This window comes from Melanotaenia boesemani, chromosome 12 (genome assembly GCF_017639745.1).
Source record: "Melanotaenia boesemani isolate fMelBoe1 chromosome 12, fMelBoe1.pri, whole genome shotgun sequence".
In the NCBI taxonomy this organism is placed as follows: domain Eukaryota; kingdom Metazoa; phylum Chordata; class Actinopteri; order Atheriniformes; family Melanotaeniidae; genus Melanotaenia; species Melanotaenia boesemani.
This window is the reverse complement of record NC_055693.1, coordinates 5784899-5803447: the sequence shown is the minus strand read 5'-3', so window position 1 is coordinate 5803447 and position 18549 is coordinate 5784899. Positions and strand designations below refer to the sequence as shown.

The window sequence follows — 18549 nt, the reverse complement described above, 5'->3', positions numbered from 1 at the left end:
TAAAAAATAAAAAGTAATTGTCATTTAAAAGGATATGAGAAATTTATTAAACCAAGTTTCAAAACAAATGGGTTCTACTGATGTGCTTTGTTCCGTTTATGGACAATCTGTCTAAAGAAACTAAATTAAATATTGTGTTTAAAATAAATTATTAACCCTGCTATTATAAGAAAATGTAGTAAAAGATTTGGTCTGATTTGATCTGTGATGATCTGTAGATAGTAAATGACGTGTAAAATATTATTATCTGTTGGAAATATATAGCATGTTGGTCAATGCTCTCTCTCTCTCATATATATATATGTGTGTGTTTGTGTGTGTGTGTGTCACGCGAATCCAGAGAGAAGTCGGACACAGGTGCAGGTAGGAATAAAGAATATTTAATAAAGCGTCTAAGCACAATAATGACTGGTGAGAGTCAGGAGCAGGATAGAGAATACCACACAATGCAGCAGTCTGTGCAGGGAGATGATAAAGACGGGTGACCAAACTGAGCAAACTGTGCAAACTGAGGATGATTATGATAGGAGGCAGGTGTGTCCAAGATGTCTGAAGCTGAGGGTTTCTGTGTAGTGTAGTGTTGTAAACGGTGATCAGTACTCAGGAGATGCAGAGCGCACTCGAGAGGAGGAAGCAGGCATGGCAATATATATATATATATATATACATTACACACCCACACAGAAAGTCTAAGGTTCAAACCTCCTCCCACCAGTGACCTTCTTGCTATGATACAGTATCTGACGCTACTAATGAAGGAAAAGTTGATCAGCTGATCACAGACAACTGACTGTAGAGGAGGGGGATGCTGCTGAGGTGTGCTACAAGTTACAGCAATGACGAGAACAGTGACGTGTGTTTTTTTTTTATGTGGGAAAGATGCAGGTGATGAACCTTATAAACTGGAAAAGTGTGGGTGTTAAAGCATCCTTATCCCCACTGGGTGTGACACTCAAATCCATGAAAAGAGCCAAACAACTTGTTCAATGCTGCCTCTAGAGACCTCCATGTCTCACTGTAATTTTAACGCAGTTAATGACATAAATTAGTTAAACATTGCTTTTGACAACCCTAATTGTTTGCAAAAAATTTTGACCCTTTTTTTAAACTGGATCACGTAGAATTAGCTTAGTTAGCACTAAGTAACTTGGATACTGAAGTACTCTTTGAGCATCTTTATAGTTTGTTTTCAGATGCTGAAAAGCTTAAAAATCTGAATTTATATTGAGTCCCTAAATACACTCACTGAAAACTAAATATGAAATATGATTAAATTTTTATACTTTTTATGGTAAGAGCTGAGCATGTATAAAAATAACTATGTGCAAAGACAAACTTCCACTTTATGTCTGCATCAGAATCAGATTTGATTTCTGCACCAGGGAAACTATTTCTGCTTGTAGATGTAGGAAAATGTTCAATCAGCACCTGCTTCTCACAAACAGCAAAGTATAGAAGTTTTTTTTTCTTCCCCTCCTCCCTTTTCCCAGTCCTTTTAGATAAAAGTTTGACACATCCTCTGTTTAGTTAGAGCTCATTGTGATGTTTGTGTGACACTGTGTGATTTCTCCTTATCCCAATGATTTTTGTAAAAGTATAACTCATGAGTGGATCCTTCTCAGTGAGACTTGCTACATCATTTTCCACAACAAGTGGTTTCACCACATTATCTTACAAACTAATCTAGTGCTACCAGATAAATAGTTTAACCCTGCTATGTAGATTTTAGGCTAACATCAGATTGATAAACTTTACTAACAGTGGTAGTTAATTGTTTTACTTGCATGGGAAATTAGTCTCTTTAGAAATGAGCAGCCAAATGTCAATATTTTTAAAGGGTGACTAATTAGGAACAAACCTTAATATTTACTCCAAATCGGTGTGGTGACACTGGTGATCCATGTCTGCCTGGAAAGATATTTCAAACCTCCCACAGGGACCTGAGGTTAGGCCTCAATGATATGGAAACAATCCAATTGCAATTTTTCTGACCAATATTGTAAACGTGATTTGGTTTGCAATTTAATCTTTCATTATTCCATCATTCAATTCCAGCTTCTTGTTAATCAAGAAATACATTTTCTATATGAGATGGAGGATTATCACGTGAGATGACATCTAAATATACACTGCTTAAAGTTGAGATGTCAACGGCTCACTTACCAACTGCAAGATGCAACCTGTGGCCAAAACACTGATGTTATTTATCTTATCTACACCACAGTGTCTCATTTCTCCTTTCTGTGCTGCACATGACAGAGTTTCACCTCAATGCCAGACATGTTTGTGTTAATTAGCTGTGTGTTAGCAAGATTTTGTCTATTGTATTCTGTTATTGCAAAGTTGTACAGTTTCCACACAATCCATTCACTTTCACAATCACTTCAAGCCATTGAATCTTTTTTTAACAGCATTGTGATCTTCATCATTGTGATCGTAGAAATTTGTAATAGTCATATTTAGAGAGGTGAGACATCATGCACCCAGTTAGCTTTAGCTTCTAAATAACTGTCATGAGTAATAAATCTGATTTATGGGGATACATGTACCAAGACATCAGTGAACTGGCGAGAAATCTGATAAAAAAGTTTTTTTTCTTTTTTGTTTCCTTTAGCATCAGCAGTGAAAATTTGAAGGAGGAAATACACTAAAAAGAAGAATAAAAAGCATACTACTGATGAAAGCTACTATTGACTATTACTAAGGCTCACTATGTTTGAGTTTGAGTGTCTTGGATGGACTGGTGCCCTATCCAGGGTGTACCCTGCCTTTCATGGGCTCTCTCTGGGTATTACAGCTTCCTCCCACTGTCCAAAGACATGCATGTTAGGTTCATTGGTCTTTCTAAATTCTCCCTAGGAGTGCGTGTGGGTGGGAATGGTACTTCTCTCTCTGTATTGGTTTTGCGTTTGACTGGTGACCTGTCCAGGTGTACCTGCCCCTCACCTGCTCAAATGCTGGGACAGGCTCCAGCTTACCCACGACCCGTAATGGACAAAGTGGTACAGATAATAAATGAATCAATGAATATATATATATATATATATATAGGAAAATGCAGTAAATTTTGGTTTTGAAACTCTGGCTCTAGCTAATGATTTAAATATGGATATACTAAAAAAAAAAAAATCTGCTTTTTTTTTTTTTTTTTTTTTTCTTTTGTCCTCCATGAGCTGCCACCTTATCGTGGTGGAGTTTGTGGGTCCTTACGATCCTAGTGGCTATGCTGTCGGGGGCGCATGCCCCTGGTAGGGTCACCCATGGCAAACAGGTGTCTAGGGGAGGGACTAGACGAAGCGCAGCTCAGATGACCCTTATGATGATGAAAAAACAAGGACCAAGGTTTCCCTTGCCCGGACGTGGGTCACCGGGCCCCCCCCTCTGGAGTCAGGCCTGGAGGTGGGGCACGAAGGCGAGCGCCTGGTGGTAGGGCCTTTGCCCAAGGGGGCCGGTCGGGCTCAGCCCGAAAGGGAGACATGGGCCTCTCCTCCCGTGGGCTCACCACATGCAGAAGGGGCCAAAGGGGTCGGGTGCATTGTGAGCTGGGCGGCTGCCAGACGGAGGGCGTTTTGCTGGGGGACTTCAATGCTCACGTGGGCAATGACAGCGAGACCTGGGGGTCGTGATTGGGAGGAACGGCCCCCCTAATTTAAATCTGAGTGGTGTTTTGTTGTTGGACTTCTGTGCTCTTCATGGATTGTCCATAGCGAACACCTGGTTCAGACATAAGCGTGTCCACATGTGCACTTGGGACCAGGACACTCTAGGCCGCAGTCCGATGATCGACTTTGTAGTCGCGTCGTTGGACTTGCGGCCGCATGTCCTGGACACTCGGATGAAGAGAGGGGCGGAGCTGTCAGCTGATCACCACCTGGTGGTGAGTTGGCTCAGATGGTGGGGGAGGATGGCGGTCAGGCCTGGCAGACCCAAGCATGTTGTGAGGGTCTGCTGGGAATGTCTGGCAGAGTCCCCTGTTAGAAAGAGTTTCAACTCCCATCTCCGGCAGAGCTTCAACCATGTCCCGGGTGAGGCAGGGGACATTGAGTCTGAATGGGCTGTGTTCCGGGTCTCTATTGTCAAGGCGGCCAGCTGCAGCTGTGGCCCTAAAGTCGTCGGTGCCTGTCGTGGCGGTAAAAAGGTGAAGAGGTGGTCTAAAGCTCCTTGGTGGCAAGGCCCCGGGGGTGGATGAGGTCCGCCCAGAGTTCCTTAAAGCTCTGGATGCTGTAGGGCTTTCTTTGTTCACACGCCTCTGCAGCATCGCGTGGACATTGGGGACAGTTCCCCTGGACTGGCAGACTGGGGTGGTGGTCCCCCTCTTCAAAAAGGGGGACCGGAGGATGTGCTCCAACTACAGGGGGATCACACTCCTCAGCCTCCTCGGTAAGGTCTATTCAGGGGTGCTGGAGAGGAGGGTCCGTCAGATAGTCAAACCTCAGATTGAGGAGAAGCAGTGTGGTTTTCATCCCGGTCGTGGAACAGTGGACCAGCTCTACACCCTCTACACTCTCTTTGGGGTCTTTGAGGGGGCATGGGAGTTTGCCCAACCAATCTACATGTCTTTTGTGGATTTGGAGAAGGCATTCAACCGTGTTCCCCGGGGACTCCTGTGGGGGGTACTCCTGGAGTATGGAGTGCCGGACTCGCTTATACAAGCTGTCCGATCCCTGTACGATCGGTGTCAGAGCTTGGTCCGCATTGCCGGCTGTAAATCAGAATCGTTTCCAGTGCGGGTTGGACTCCGCCAAGGCTGTCCTCTGTCACCGATTCTGTTCATAACTTTTATGGACAGAATTTCTAGGCACAGCCGAGGTGTGAAGGGGATCCGGTTCGGTGGTCTCAGGATTGGGTCTCTGCTCTTTGCGGATGACATGGTTCTGTTGGCTTCATCAGGCCGTGATCTTCAGCTCTTGCTGGAGCGATTCGCAGGCGAGTGTGAAGTGGCTGGGATGAGAATCAGCACCCACCGGAAAGAGGCTCCGGGGCAGACCCAGTAGGAAACGCTGGACAGATTATATCTCTCGGCTGGCCTGGGAACGCCTCGGGATCCCTCCGGATGAGCTGGTCAATGTGGCCGGGGAGAGGGAAATCTGGGTATCCCTGCTTAGGCAGCTGCCCCCACGACCCGACTCCAGATAAGCGGAAGAAAATGGATGGATGGATGGATGGTTTTTTGTCAATTTTTTTGTTTTTTCATGGAAAAATTGCATTAATTTCCCACAACATAGGCACTTATCAACTTGTCATTATGTTTTTTTTTTGTTTGTTTGTTTTTACATTTTCCACAGATATCCCATAGAAGAAAGCCTGTCAACTGCATACAATTTATGTTTTTCCTTATTTAAAAACATAAAAATATAAATAAAAAAAATGTTTCTCAAAAATGGCAATAAATTTACTATAGTAGATATTAATAAAAAATCATAAGTTGTCTTTTTCTTTTAACATTTGCATTTCTAAAGGAGTTTTATTTAGCTGAGCTGAGGGAAAAATGTCTCTTTGGATTGTAAAGGTTGCAGACCCCTGTACTAAACAGAGCACTTATCTCTTTAAACAGCAACAGTTAAAATATTTCTTAATATACTGTATATAAAATCAAATATTTATGACCAAAAAGGGTGACATTTAAATGATTTTCTAATTAAATTAAAATAAATAAATAAAGTGCAGCAGGATGAATTTAAAGCTGTGAAACTGCTTTCTTCTAAACACAGAAGGAACAATATGTGGTGAATATCAGCATCTTTCTTCTTACTCCAAGATGGCGGCGCATGTGTACGCAATGGCTCAGGGCTCTCAGCTTTTGTTTGTTTTGTTCGTATTTCTGTTTCTGTTCCAGTCACTGGAAGTATTAGTTCAGTACAGCAGTGCTGAATCATTGAACATCGGAAGAAACTGCCAACTTTATGCATCCCCTGAGCCGGATTTCATACCACCAGAGATGCAACGGATCATCACGGCTTTCGCCATCCCCTCTTTGTGGCCTAGGAGACGAAGGAGACACCGTAAACAAAAGTGGGGTAAGAGGAGTGGTGTGCGTGCTAGGCTACATGCTAACCTGCACTGACCGGCTCTTTCCAGTCTCTTCCTCTCCAACGTCTGATCACTTGCCAACAAACTAGACGAGATTCAGTTGAAGATCGTCTCACAGAGGATGGACAGCTGTGTGGCCATCATTACTGAAACCTGGTTGGATAACGACACACCTAACGCCACAATGGAGCTAGCGGGGCGCTCTTTGTTCCGAGCAGACAGGACTGCAGCCTCTGCTAAATGCAGAGGCGGAGGGCTCGCGCTTTATATCCACAATTCCTGGTGTACAGCCACACACATCATCGGAATGCACTGCACACCCGACTTGGAATACCTGGCTCTGAAATGCAGACCATTCAAGACGGTGAGAGAGCTCTGCTCCATCCTGATCATAGCTGTTTACGATCCACCGCAGGCTAACGCTAAGCTAGCGCTAGAGGAGCTCTACTGTCTGATTGGCAGGCAGATGAACTCCGACCCAGAGGCAGCTGTGATTGTGGCTGGAGACTTCAATCATGTGGAACTCAAAGCAGTGCTTCCTAAATTCCAGAAGTTCATACATTTTCCCACCAGAGACAATAACATACTGGATCAAGTTTACTGCAACATCCCTGGAGTATACAAGGCTGCAGCAGCTCCTCATTGGTTCATGTCGGATCACATCTCTGTGGAGCTGATTCCAGCATATAAACCTCTGATCTGCAGGACAAGACCAACCACCAAAACAGTTCAGGTATGGACTGAGGAGGCTTCTTCAGTACTTCAGGACTGTTTTGAACTCACTGACTGGGAAGTGTTCAAAGATGGCTCAGACCTGGAAGCCTACACATCATCCTTCCTGGACTATGTGCAGTTTTGCACTGATGCTGTTCTGCCCACAAAGTCCATCAAGGTGTTTCCAAACCAGAAACCATGGTGTGACAGCACATTGCGGTCTCTGTTCAAAGCTCGGGATGAAGCCTACAGGTCAGGTGACAGGCTGGCCTACAGCAGGGCCTGGACAGAACTGAGGAAAGGCATCCAGCAGGCCAAACACAGGTACAGACAGCGTATCGAGGAGCACTTTGCTGACAACAATCCACGGGAGATGTGGAGAGGCATCCGAACCACCACTGACTACAGGAACAAAAACCAGCAGATCAGTCATGACCCCACTCTGCCTAACACCTTAAACACCTTCTTTGCACGCTTTGATACACCTGGCAGCAGAGAGACTATTTATCTTCCACAACCCAAGGAGCAGCCCCAGCCTCTCGTCCTGCAGCAACACCATGTGAGCTCCACCCTGAGGAGGATTAACATCAACAAAGCCGCAGCATGAATATTTTTCATGCCTAAAAAATTAAAGAAGAAGATGCCAACTGTCTCATCTGTTACACCTGAGAGAATTGGGATGGAAGCCAACATGGCAGAGTGGAGCAATCAACCAGAATTTGCTGCATTAATCCACTCAATAACAAGAGAGAAAATAACCGAAGCAACTGATAGATTTCAGTTTCAATTGGATTTCTTAAAGGTTGAACTGAAGGAGTGCAAAGACAAACTAGTTGATGTCGAGGTGGCGCTCTTCAGTAGGCTATGCAAGAAAGAATGAATGAAGTGGAGAAAGTTTGTACCGTGCTCCAGAACAAAAACAAATAACTGCGAGAAAAAACTAAAAGGCTGGAAAATTTCAAAGAAGATTCAAAATCAGTGTTGGGCCTCGACAAAGATGTGGAAAAGGGATGACCTACTGAAAGGTAAAAATCTTCGTTGCCAACCTTTATGTATATGAGTGCATGCATTTTTTTTTTTTTTTACATTTTTTAAAAATGTTAACTGTAATTGATGTTGCCAAAACTGAAGTCGTCAAAATGAATATATATATATATATATATACATAATTTGTGGATTGATGGATAATGTCAGTATGTTTTGGGATTCCTTTTCCTCAAAGAAAATGAAAATGAGGAGTGCACCTACAGCTTGTGGACTATCACAGGTCATGAATAAACCAAGGAGTTTGTTTAGAGTGATGGCACTCGAGTAGCTAACTGTATTGACCATATGTTTATAAATACACCAGAACTTTGCACTAACTCAATATCCATGCAAATAATTCCAGCAACCATAATCTCATTGTAATTGTGAGGAAGACAAAAGTCCCTGAGCCTGGTCCCAAAGTAAAAGATCATTTCAGAGATTTAATCAGGCCACATATGAAGATGTTAAAGATGCTAAATAGTCAAAGGTGATCCAGTATAACCATTTCAGGCTTTTAATGAAATTTTTATGACAGTAGATCATCATCCACCATTAAAGAAGTTTATGGTTAAAAACATCAACAGCCCATGGTTGGATGAGGGACTAAAAGAACATTTGATGGAAAGGAATCAAGCAAAATCAACTGAAATTTCATCAAGTCTTAAATCAGATTGGCAAATATAGTGCAAATTAAAAACTTTTGTTACCAAACAAAACAAGGAGAAAAAGAAACTGTTATGAAAAAAGAAGGATTGAAATTAAACACAATAGAAAAAAATGATGGAATATCTATTGAGAGGAAATACCAAGTGTACCCCATCTTATTTAGAAAATGCAGGGAAACTTTAACTAACGATATAGCAGATCGTCTCAATTGATATTGGTTGTTACTGTGGTTTGAATTCACAAGGCAAGTGAATCGCAGGGTCACTTGCAAGTGAAACCAAATGGTCTAAAATTTGATTCTCTCTCACACCAGGGGTTGAATGTGCATTCATATTACTCCAAACAAATTGAATTCTATCTGTTCTATTGAATGCAGATTGTCAGGTACTATCTGGTGCTGAAACATGATTGGCTCTCTAACCAGGAAGTAGAAGAGCAACACAAGACACAAACAGATCTTTCTGTCACATGGTACCAAATTTATAAGGCTGCAACTGTATTGTTGAAGGTGAAAGTTTTTTATTTCTTAATTATTCCCAAAACCCCCTCTGACATACTATGGTTATAATATGAGTTTATAGAGTTATCTTATTACATATATTGTTTCTTTCATGAATCTTTATTTATTTGTACTGTGTAATATACCAGTAGGTATTTCCCTGCAGAGACATAGTCATAACTGAGAGATGGAAATAAATTAATTGGTTTCTAAGACAACAAAAAGTTGTGTAAAGTGAGGTAAGAGTGATGACAGTGTTCTACAGAGAGTAAAGGTGGAGAGAGGAGGGACAGTTGGAAAAGATAAATCAGCTTTAGGACAGAGTTTAGGTCAGAGAGCTGCTGGAACTGCAGCTGTCTGATGATGGAGCTCCAGGACGGAGCTGAACTCTGCTTTCCACAACTATTCAACATGTCCTGCAGGAAGCCGACACGTCGCTGGTCTGAAACTGTCCTGAAACTCTTGCTGTTCTTCATCTCTCTGACCACCATAGCCATCAACTTGCTCGTCATCATCTCAGTCTCCCACTTCAGGCAGAGATTAACTTCTAAGTAGAATCTAAACTTTAAGTGTATGAATAATGTTACATGGTTATATTAACATAATTTGATTATGTAAAATTTTCACTGCAGATATTTTTACATAATTTGTTGGTAATTAATGTTTCTCTGTCTCCATCCAGGCAGCTTCACACACCTACTAACATCCTCACCCTCTCTCTGGCTGTTTCTGACTTACTTGTAGGTCTTGTGTTGATGCCAGGAGAAATCTTTAGATCCACATCCTGCTGGATTTTTGGGGATGTCATGTGTGCTTTGTATTGGTATCTGGTCTGTCAAACTCTCACTACTTCAGTCAGCACAATTGTTATCATATCAGCTGACCGCTACACGGCTATTTGTCACCCTCTGCATTACTCCAAAATAATCACTTTAACAAGAACCAAATACTGTGTTTGTCTTTGTTGGCTTTGCTCTTTTGTTTACAGTATGATCTTCATGAGAGATGAACTGACTCAGCTAGGCACGGGTAACTCCTGCTTTGGAGAATGTGTGCTTAAATATACTTATATTACAGTCACTGTTGATATTATTGTGACCTTCATATTTCCAGTTACTGTGATCATAGTTCTGTATATGAGAGTATTTGTGGTGGCTGTGTCTCAGGCTCGCGCCATGCGCTCTCACATTACAGCTGTTACAGTCCACCATGCAGTGACTTTATCAAAGAAATCTGAGCTGAAAGCAGCCAGGACTCTTGGTATTCTTGTCATCGTATATTTATCATGATTATGCCCATATTACTGTTACTCTTTTGTTGATGTTGACATGATGAATCCTACAGTTGCAACATTGTTATTTCTGTTTTATTTTAACTCTTGTCTAAACCCACTGATCTATGCTCTGTTTTACCCCTGGTTCAGAAAAGCGATTAAACACATTGTCACTCTGCAAATTCTGCAGCCTGGATCCTGAGAGACCAACATACTGTAGTGTAGAGTGACTGTGGAGTTGTTTTAGTTTACAATTATGTGACAGAGCAAGGTGGTAAAGGTGTGTGTGTGTGTATAAGACAAAATGACAGTTGTACTATCACTGATTTTATTGATTTACATTAAAAATAGGCCTGGGCACATCAACGCGGTAATCATGCGACAATGCAACAATTAACACTGTTAATTTTTTTAATCGCGCAGTTTTTTTGTTTTTTTTTTTGGTTTGTTGCCACTAGCTTTGATCACAGAACATGGCGTCCATGTCTTCCTTTTCTGCTGCAGCGGTGTGTCTGATGTAATCAGTAGAGAGCAGGTTGATTAAAATAGGTATATATAAACCTATTTTTGTCATGGTCAGGGTCCGCAGCACGGAAGGAAGACCCAAATGCAGAACACACAGAGAGGTGAGGGAGGAAGTGAACAGTGTTTATTTACAACCAATGTGAGGAACTTGGTCCAAGTCTGGGAAACTCTTCCTAAGAGAGGGCAGAGGGTTAGCGTGGATCTGACAAGATGTTTGGTAATCTCAGCAAGATCAGCAGCTTACTATGTTCCAGAGGTTGACTGTTGGTGGAGGGGTAAAGCCGGGGATGATGTCTGGTTCCAGTGAGTGAGTTAGATGGCGGGCAGGGCGAGCAGGCAGACACAGGTGGTTAGCTGGCATGAAGAGGAGTCCTGATCCTGGGACCGGTGAGTTTCCAAGGAGTAAAAATCCAAGTGCTGAGGAACAGAGGTATCAAGGTGAGTGAACTAGCAATGAAGTGCAAAGGAAATCACAGGAATTGGCCGGATTAAAGAGAGACAATCTGGCAAAGACTGGAGCTCCTGCTTGTCCCTAAATAGCAGGGAGGAGAACAGGATTACGAGCTGGATGATGAGCTGCAGGTGGTGGCAATTGAAGCTCCAGACTTTGGATTCCCTCTGCAATTTCTCACCGCGGATGAGTTTGAGCTGAGGTAGAGGAGCTGGCTCTAGACTCAATTCAATTCAATTCAATTCAACTCAATGTCTTTATTGTCATTGTACTGGTACAACAAAATTAAAAAATGCCAGTCCTTAAATGTGCTGATTGTGCATTAAAAAAAACAAACAAACAAAAAAAAAAAGTGAAAAGATAAGAAAAATAAATAAAAACAATAAAAACCGATAAAAAACATCACACACACAACATTAACATCCTACGAATATGTACAGTGATCAGTGCCTGTTAAGTACATTTATTGCTCTGGCATAAAAACTGTTCTTTAGTCTGCTAGTTCGTGCTTTTATGGACCTGAACGGTCTACCAGAAGGAAGCAGTTCTATAATCTAATGGATGCCCATTTTTTTCCTTCTGAAGTCTATCATCAGTTCCTTAGTTGTGGTAGTATTTAGCACCAAGTTGTTCTTTTTACACCATAACGACAACTGTGCCACCTCGTCTCGATATGCAAACTCATCCTCCCCAGAGATGAGCCCCACCACAGTTGTGTCATCAATTTTATTATACTGTTGCTGGAGTGAGTGGGAGTACAGTCAGAGAGTAGAGCAGAGGACTTAGCATACAGCCCTGAGGAGATCCAGTGCTGAGGCTGAGAGCCAAGGAGATGTGAGGGCCTACTCTAGGGCCTACAGAAAGTCCCTAATCCACTGGCAAATGGAGTAAGATAGTTCCAGGGCTGACAGCTTATTCACCAGTATGTTTGGAAGGATGGTATTAAATACTGAACTAAAGTCCACAAAGAGTAGTCGCACGTACCTCCCCTACTGCGGTACTGCGGTAGTACTTCAGAGTACTAATCAGGTTATTATTTGGGTTTGGGACTATTCTAGAGGTCTTCAGACAGAGGGGAACCCTAGCCTCAGACAGGGACTGGTTAAAGATCTTGGTGAAGACCCCCGCCAGCTGATACGCGCAGTCCTTCAACACTTGTCCTGAGACACTGTCAGGTCTTGCAGCCTTTCTAGGTTTAACAGCCCTCAGCGTGCTCCTTACCTAATGCTCCTCAACCGTGAGGACATGGCTACAGTAGACAGGTGGATGAAGCGGGTTTGCCTCCACCTCAAATTGGGCAAAGAAGTGGTTCAACTCCTCTGTAAGTGTGAGGTCGCCGTCGACCGCAGAGTGGTTGCTGGATCTGTAATTAGTGAGGTGCCGTATCCCCTGCCACACCTGCTTGGAGTCGTTGCTCTGAAAGCAGTCCTCTATCCTCCTTTGTAGTCTGCTTTTGCCCCTCTTTGTGCCTTGTAAAACAGAAAGGCATGTCCTGTGACAGTCAGAGCAGGTGCAAGCTTCTCCTGGGTACAGGAGAGCACATTACAGACCAAGCAATATCCTCTACAAATGTGACAGTGTGGCTTTTCATAACATCTATAGCAAAATTGGCAAATGTATTTGTCACGTGTAGCAGGCGGAGGTGAGGACCCAAATGCAGGCAGTCAAGGCAGGAGGCAGAATTGGTGCAGGTGACGAGGTTTATTTCCCAAAACGAAGACAGGGAACCACACACGACAGGGATAAATCCAGTGAACAAAAAACCACACATGACCAAATGAGGATCTGACAATGAATGACTGAAAAGTACTTATACACAGAGGGAGTAACAAGACACAGGTGAAGTGGATGACTAATCAGGCCAGGTGATCTAATGAGGCAGAACAGAAATCACAGGAAAACAAGAGGGAAAAAACCAAACATGACAAAACTGAAAGCTAAAGCATGAACATAACTATAAACCAAGAACACCGAACTAAACATGACAAAAACCAAAATCCAAAGCATGATCAAAACACCCACCAAAACCCAGAAACCGTGACAGTATTTACTGCCGATAAAGCTGCAAAGGTTTTTTATACCGTAGTAGTGATTCTGTATTAGGAAAAGAAAGAGAGGATTAGAGCGGTCCGGGAAATCAGTTTCAAATTTTGACGGGACAGTTGTCTGGTGTTCTTTAAAAGACGTTTAAAAGATGTTTCAGCCGACTGTGAAGAAGAAGATGCAACCTCTTCACTCGCTTGGAAATCTCTTCCTCCACCGTTCTGAATGGTGGCTGCCGAATTTATTGGCACTGCTGAATTTAGTGGCGCAGGTGTGATGTCTTCCTCAGAACCAGAATCTGAACACTGCTCTTCAAAGCTGATTTGAGAATCAGGATATTAAGACAGTTGTGTATAAATGCTTTCAGAATCTGTAGATGGGTCATCAAAGCTGGTTTCAGGATCAGAATCTGAAAACAAGGTCTGGTTCATGACGTTTATGACACGCAGTGGTTCGATAGGTATGGGTCATTCTGTTTCGTGGTAGTCGGATGAGGGTGGAGAGATCGACGCTGATTCTATCAACTCAACGCGTGAGGGCTGAACTGGTGAAACAGAGGAAGGTGGGGAATCAATGTGCAGTAAGGCTTTCATCTATCAGATCTAAGTGTGAGGGCTGAATCAATGAAACAGGTTCTGAAGAAGGATTTTCAAACTCCAGTCCGTTATCACCTTCATTTAATGATGCAGGGGGTATCTGATTTAAAGCATCTGTGAGTTGCTGTAATGCATCCATGGTTTATGTACAAAAATGATACACCTTACAGTCACACAGCTAAAGGCGATCACTCAGTTTTCTTACAACTTCCATGAAAGTGAGCCCGAGCTGGAGAAAAACGTCCAGCGCTGACGTGGCCGTTGCTCCACCGATGTGAAATCGCAGCAGAGCGCCCTGACGCATGCCGTCTTCTTGGATGTTGTCTTTTGAGAGCTGCACAAAATACAGAAAAGAAAGTACTTAAAAATAAATTTTTTCACTTAAAAAAAATAAATAAATAAAAGAATAACCTATTATTGAGTTAAAGTTTTACCTCTATTTACACGGTTTGTGGCAGATAAATCTGCTGTTTGCGTCTGTTTTCTTCTCCTCATCAACCTTTCTGAAAAGGGGATACATCAACATCAGAATAATTATAGACCAATTATTTACTATTATTAATTATTAAAGCATTTAAAAATAAATAAATAAATTATAAAGAGGATGAATAGGGTTAACTAAATTACCTTCAGCACGTTTTCTTCTACTCTCTGACCCAGGACGCGGTATGCGGTCAGTTGCAGCACCACCTTTAAAAAAGAAAAGCAGAGTCTCAACGAACTGCAGATCCTCTAGGTAGCGCTGTCTCTGAAACAATCGAGTCACATAGCAAGAGAAAGAGCTGTCCCCAGAATATGCGTCAGCGGATGACACGTTATCGGGATCCAATATGGCAGCAATAACAGCTTCAGAGAGCTGAGCAGGTTACATTAAACTTTCTAAAAGTAAAAAGAAGCAAAAAACTGTTGCAGTGGTTTACCTGATACGCTTGGAGTGGCGATGGGGTTGTTCACCGGAGGCAGGCTTTCTCCCCGGTTGGGCTTTGTAGGCTCCGGACACTTTCTGAGGCTCAGCCAGTTAGCCAGCTTAGCTGTAGCCGCAGCTGCAACAACGGGTCCTGGGCTGGTTGGCAGAACCTTGATGCATACGTTTTCTCGATAAACGGCCAGATTTTCCACCCTGCTCGCTGGTTTATGCCCCCTGGATGGGTGTGTGCGTGAAGCAGGGATCAGTGGAATTGGTTCAGGCTCCGGGGGTCTCTCTGCAGCATTCAAGAGATCTGCAAGTAGGTTTCATTTGTGTTAAAACACACAGACAATGGCCATATAATGTTCATATAAGTCGTCAAATTTTTCTGCAGTGACTAGCAGAAAACAAAGTTTTTTCTTTTTAATAAAGCTTGCAATAGAAAAAATAAAATAAACGGCCGGCGTTGATGATCGACTTACCTCTAATTTGCAAAGTTTTTAGCCGGTTGTGATGGAACTGGGGATGTATTTCTGCCACGGTGGGTGTGCCAAGGTAGACAGATTTTAAACTGAATTTAGTATTTCTGAAGAAAACTGAGTCAATGATTGGGAAGATTAAGGCCTACCGCGCTCCATGCTTGGCTCGGATGATGCGTCTTCAGTCAGATTTTAAAAGCAAGACACTGGTCGGTTTACACCTGAGCATATATATAAGAAACGCCTATCTGTACATTTGACATTAGGATTCTGTATGTAGATAATGCCTGCAATAAGAAGGAAATGACTTGTTTGATGTAGATGTTTATGACTCCTAGAGCTAGTAATATTTAGGTATCACACTCTTTTACTAGTACTTTCACCATTTCTTCTTATTTTTCAGTGTTTCTTTATTCTTCTCCTCTTTATACCCCTGGTTATTTTATTTTATTGTTTATACGTGTTTTTCTTCCTTTCATGTATTCTTCTTTATACCAGTGTTTTATTCTTTTTCACTGTTTTTTAGACACATCAGCATCCACTGGAAAATCTTGGGAAGAAGAGGGAACTCATAGTTAAGGTAATTATTTTTTTAAAGCTGTACCTTCTTTGCTTTCATTCTGCAGTAGTATTCAAGTACCGACATTTCTGGTTAAGGAGGGACTTCCGCTCTCTAGGAGGAGGTGGGACTTCTGGTTAAGGAGGGACTTCTGGTGATGACGTGGCAGCTTCTGATTGGTCAATCCCACCTGTCTTATCAGTTTGATAAAAGGTGGTGCGTCTTTTCTCTATTTTCTACCGCATGTCCATCACGGGTCGCGGGTAAGCTGAAGCTTATGCCAGCATTTAACAGGTGAGAGGCAGGGTACACCCCGGACAGATCACCAGTCCATCGCAGGGCCAACACAGATAGCAACAAACAACCACTCATACACACACACTCACTCCTAGGGAGAATTTAGAGTGACCAGTTAACATGCATGTATTTGAATGGTGGGAGGAAGCCGGAGTACCTGGAGAGAAACCACGCATACACAGGGAGAACATGCAAACTCCACACAGAAAAGCCACCGCCCTCGAGGTTCAAGGATTGAACCAGCGACTTTCTTGCTGTGAGGCTGCTGTGCTAACCACCACACCACCATGCAGCCAATTTCTATGATGATTGTAAATTGTTATACACCATTAAAGAAGTTACATTTGAATTCTTTGAAATATCTATTGAGAGGAAATACCAAGTCCTCCCCATCTTATTTAGAAACTGGAGGGAAATTATTTTACTAAACCAAAAGCAGATCCTCTGAATTGCTATTGGTTGCTTTTGTTTGGTCCATTTAATTTCACAAGGCTAGTAAACTGCACAGGGGTCACTTGCAAGTGAACCAAATGAACCAAAATTTGATTCTTTGATTTGTACCAGGGGTTGAACGTATATTTATATTACTCCAAACAACCTGTACTCTGTTTTGTTGAATGCCAATGCCAAGTACTATCTGATGCTGAAACATGATTGGCTCTCTAACCAGGAAGTAGAAAAAAAACACAAGACACAAACAGATTTTTTCTGTCACACAGGGTGTGTCCCAAATCGCGCACTTCTATACTTCGGACACTACATTTAAGTGCTTAGTGCGCTGACACAGAAATTTCAGTAAAAACTCAGTGCACTGAAAGTACCCGGATGCTGCCCTAAACTCAGCCAAAAATCTAGTGCGAAACAATGGACACTACACACACTAAACAGACGCCATCTTGCTGAGGGACTTTCAGCCAGTTTTTCATAGCTGGCAGCCACCGACTCAGCGGTACGATGCAGGCGGAGGGTATTTTCTACTGTTGTAAGTATGAAGATATTTGATCATAATTCTAATATAAACTGCAGCATGCTTCTTATCTCTTCTATCCCTGATGACAGTTATGGATCCGATCATTTGTTGGAGGCTGCAGTAGAGTTAGCAACGTAAATGTTAGCAGTTTTATAGCCGATTTCGTGGATGTAGATGGGCTATAAGTGTTAAAAATGAATAATGCTATAGGTTCCGTATGTTTATTCATGATTGTTGAACCTCCAGATTAAGCACTGCGGGGTCTCTGGCATAAACGAAATGGTCCTTGATCTGAAAACTGAAACACCGCTGGTTAGAGAACCGGCCCGTTTCGATGGTATCGCTGACGAAGCCGTAGCTGATTGTACATCACTTTAAATAAACGTCTGCAAAGTACCCATAAAGTACATAATAATGTTAGCTTTTATATAACCTGCCATTGTGTGTTCACCGTAGGTCACTGTGGCATCAAACTACCGAGCCAGCAGTGGCACTGAGCCATTTACCACCTGCGGGTTAGGACACTGCTGTGGAGAAGAGGAGGCGGCAAGAGAGAAATGATTTAATAAAAATGTTAAATAAAATGTTTTCTGCATCCCTGTTTTAGCGTCTTCATTACTGCATTTCATATTTTAAATGATGGTTTCTAGTATAATAGGTTTCCTGTTGCCAGACGTGAACGGTATCAGTGTAAACACCAATGAAAACAGATGTATAATGTAACGTACTTTAATTCAGTTAAGATATCTTTGCATATTTAAAAGCTGTTTGTTAGTGTTTTAAATTGCACTTTATACTAACAAGTATGGGGGAGACATGCAAAGACACATGAACGTGTGCTGGTGGTTTCTATTGTTATCTACTGAGATAGATTAATACACTGGAGGCCACGGTTCTTTGTTTCACTAATGAGGCCTTTTGAAAGGCATTTAATAGCATAAAAGTATGATGACATGCAAACACGTATGTTAACGTGATTTTGGATTTTGGAAGAAAAAAAAAGTGTATTAATGGAGCGGCACTGCTAAGCTGGTACGTCACTACCGGTAAGTACAAAACGTTAGTGCTCAATTTAGATCAGGACTTACCCACGATACTGTGCACTACAGAAGGTAGTGCTTAGTGCGCACTATGCACTACCTTCCAGTGCACTCATGTAAGTGCACGGTTTGAGACACACTCACAGTACCATATTTGGAAGGCTGTAACTGTTTGTTTAAGGTAAAAGTTTTTATTTTTTAATCTTTCCCAAAACCTGCTGACACACTATGGTTATAATATGGGTTTATACACTTATCTTATTACATATATTGTTTCTTTCATAAATCTTTATTTATTTGTACTGTGTAATATACCAGTAGGTATTTCCCTGCAGAGACATAATCATAACTGAGAGATGGAAATAAATTAATTGGTTTCTAAGAAAACAAAAAGTTGTGTAAAGTGAGGTAAGAGTGATGACAGTGTTCTACAGAGAGTTAAGGTGGAGAGAGGAGGGACAGTAGGAAAAG

At 42.1% G+C, this 18549-nt stretch overlaps 1 pseudogene; it reads left to right on the top strand.

Annotated features, from left to right (window-relative positions):
* Window positions 1–9236: 9236 nt before the first annotated feature.
* On the top strand, window positions 9237–10431 carry LOC121649804 (annotated as a pseudogene).
* The last annotated feature ends 8118 nt before the right edge of the window (window positions 10432–18549 follow it).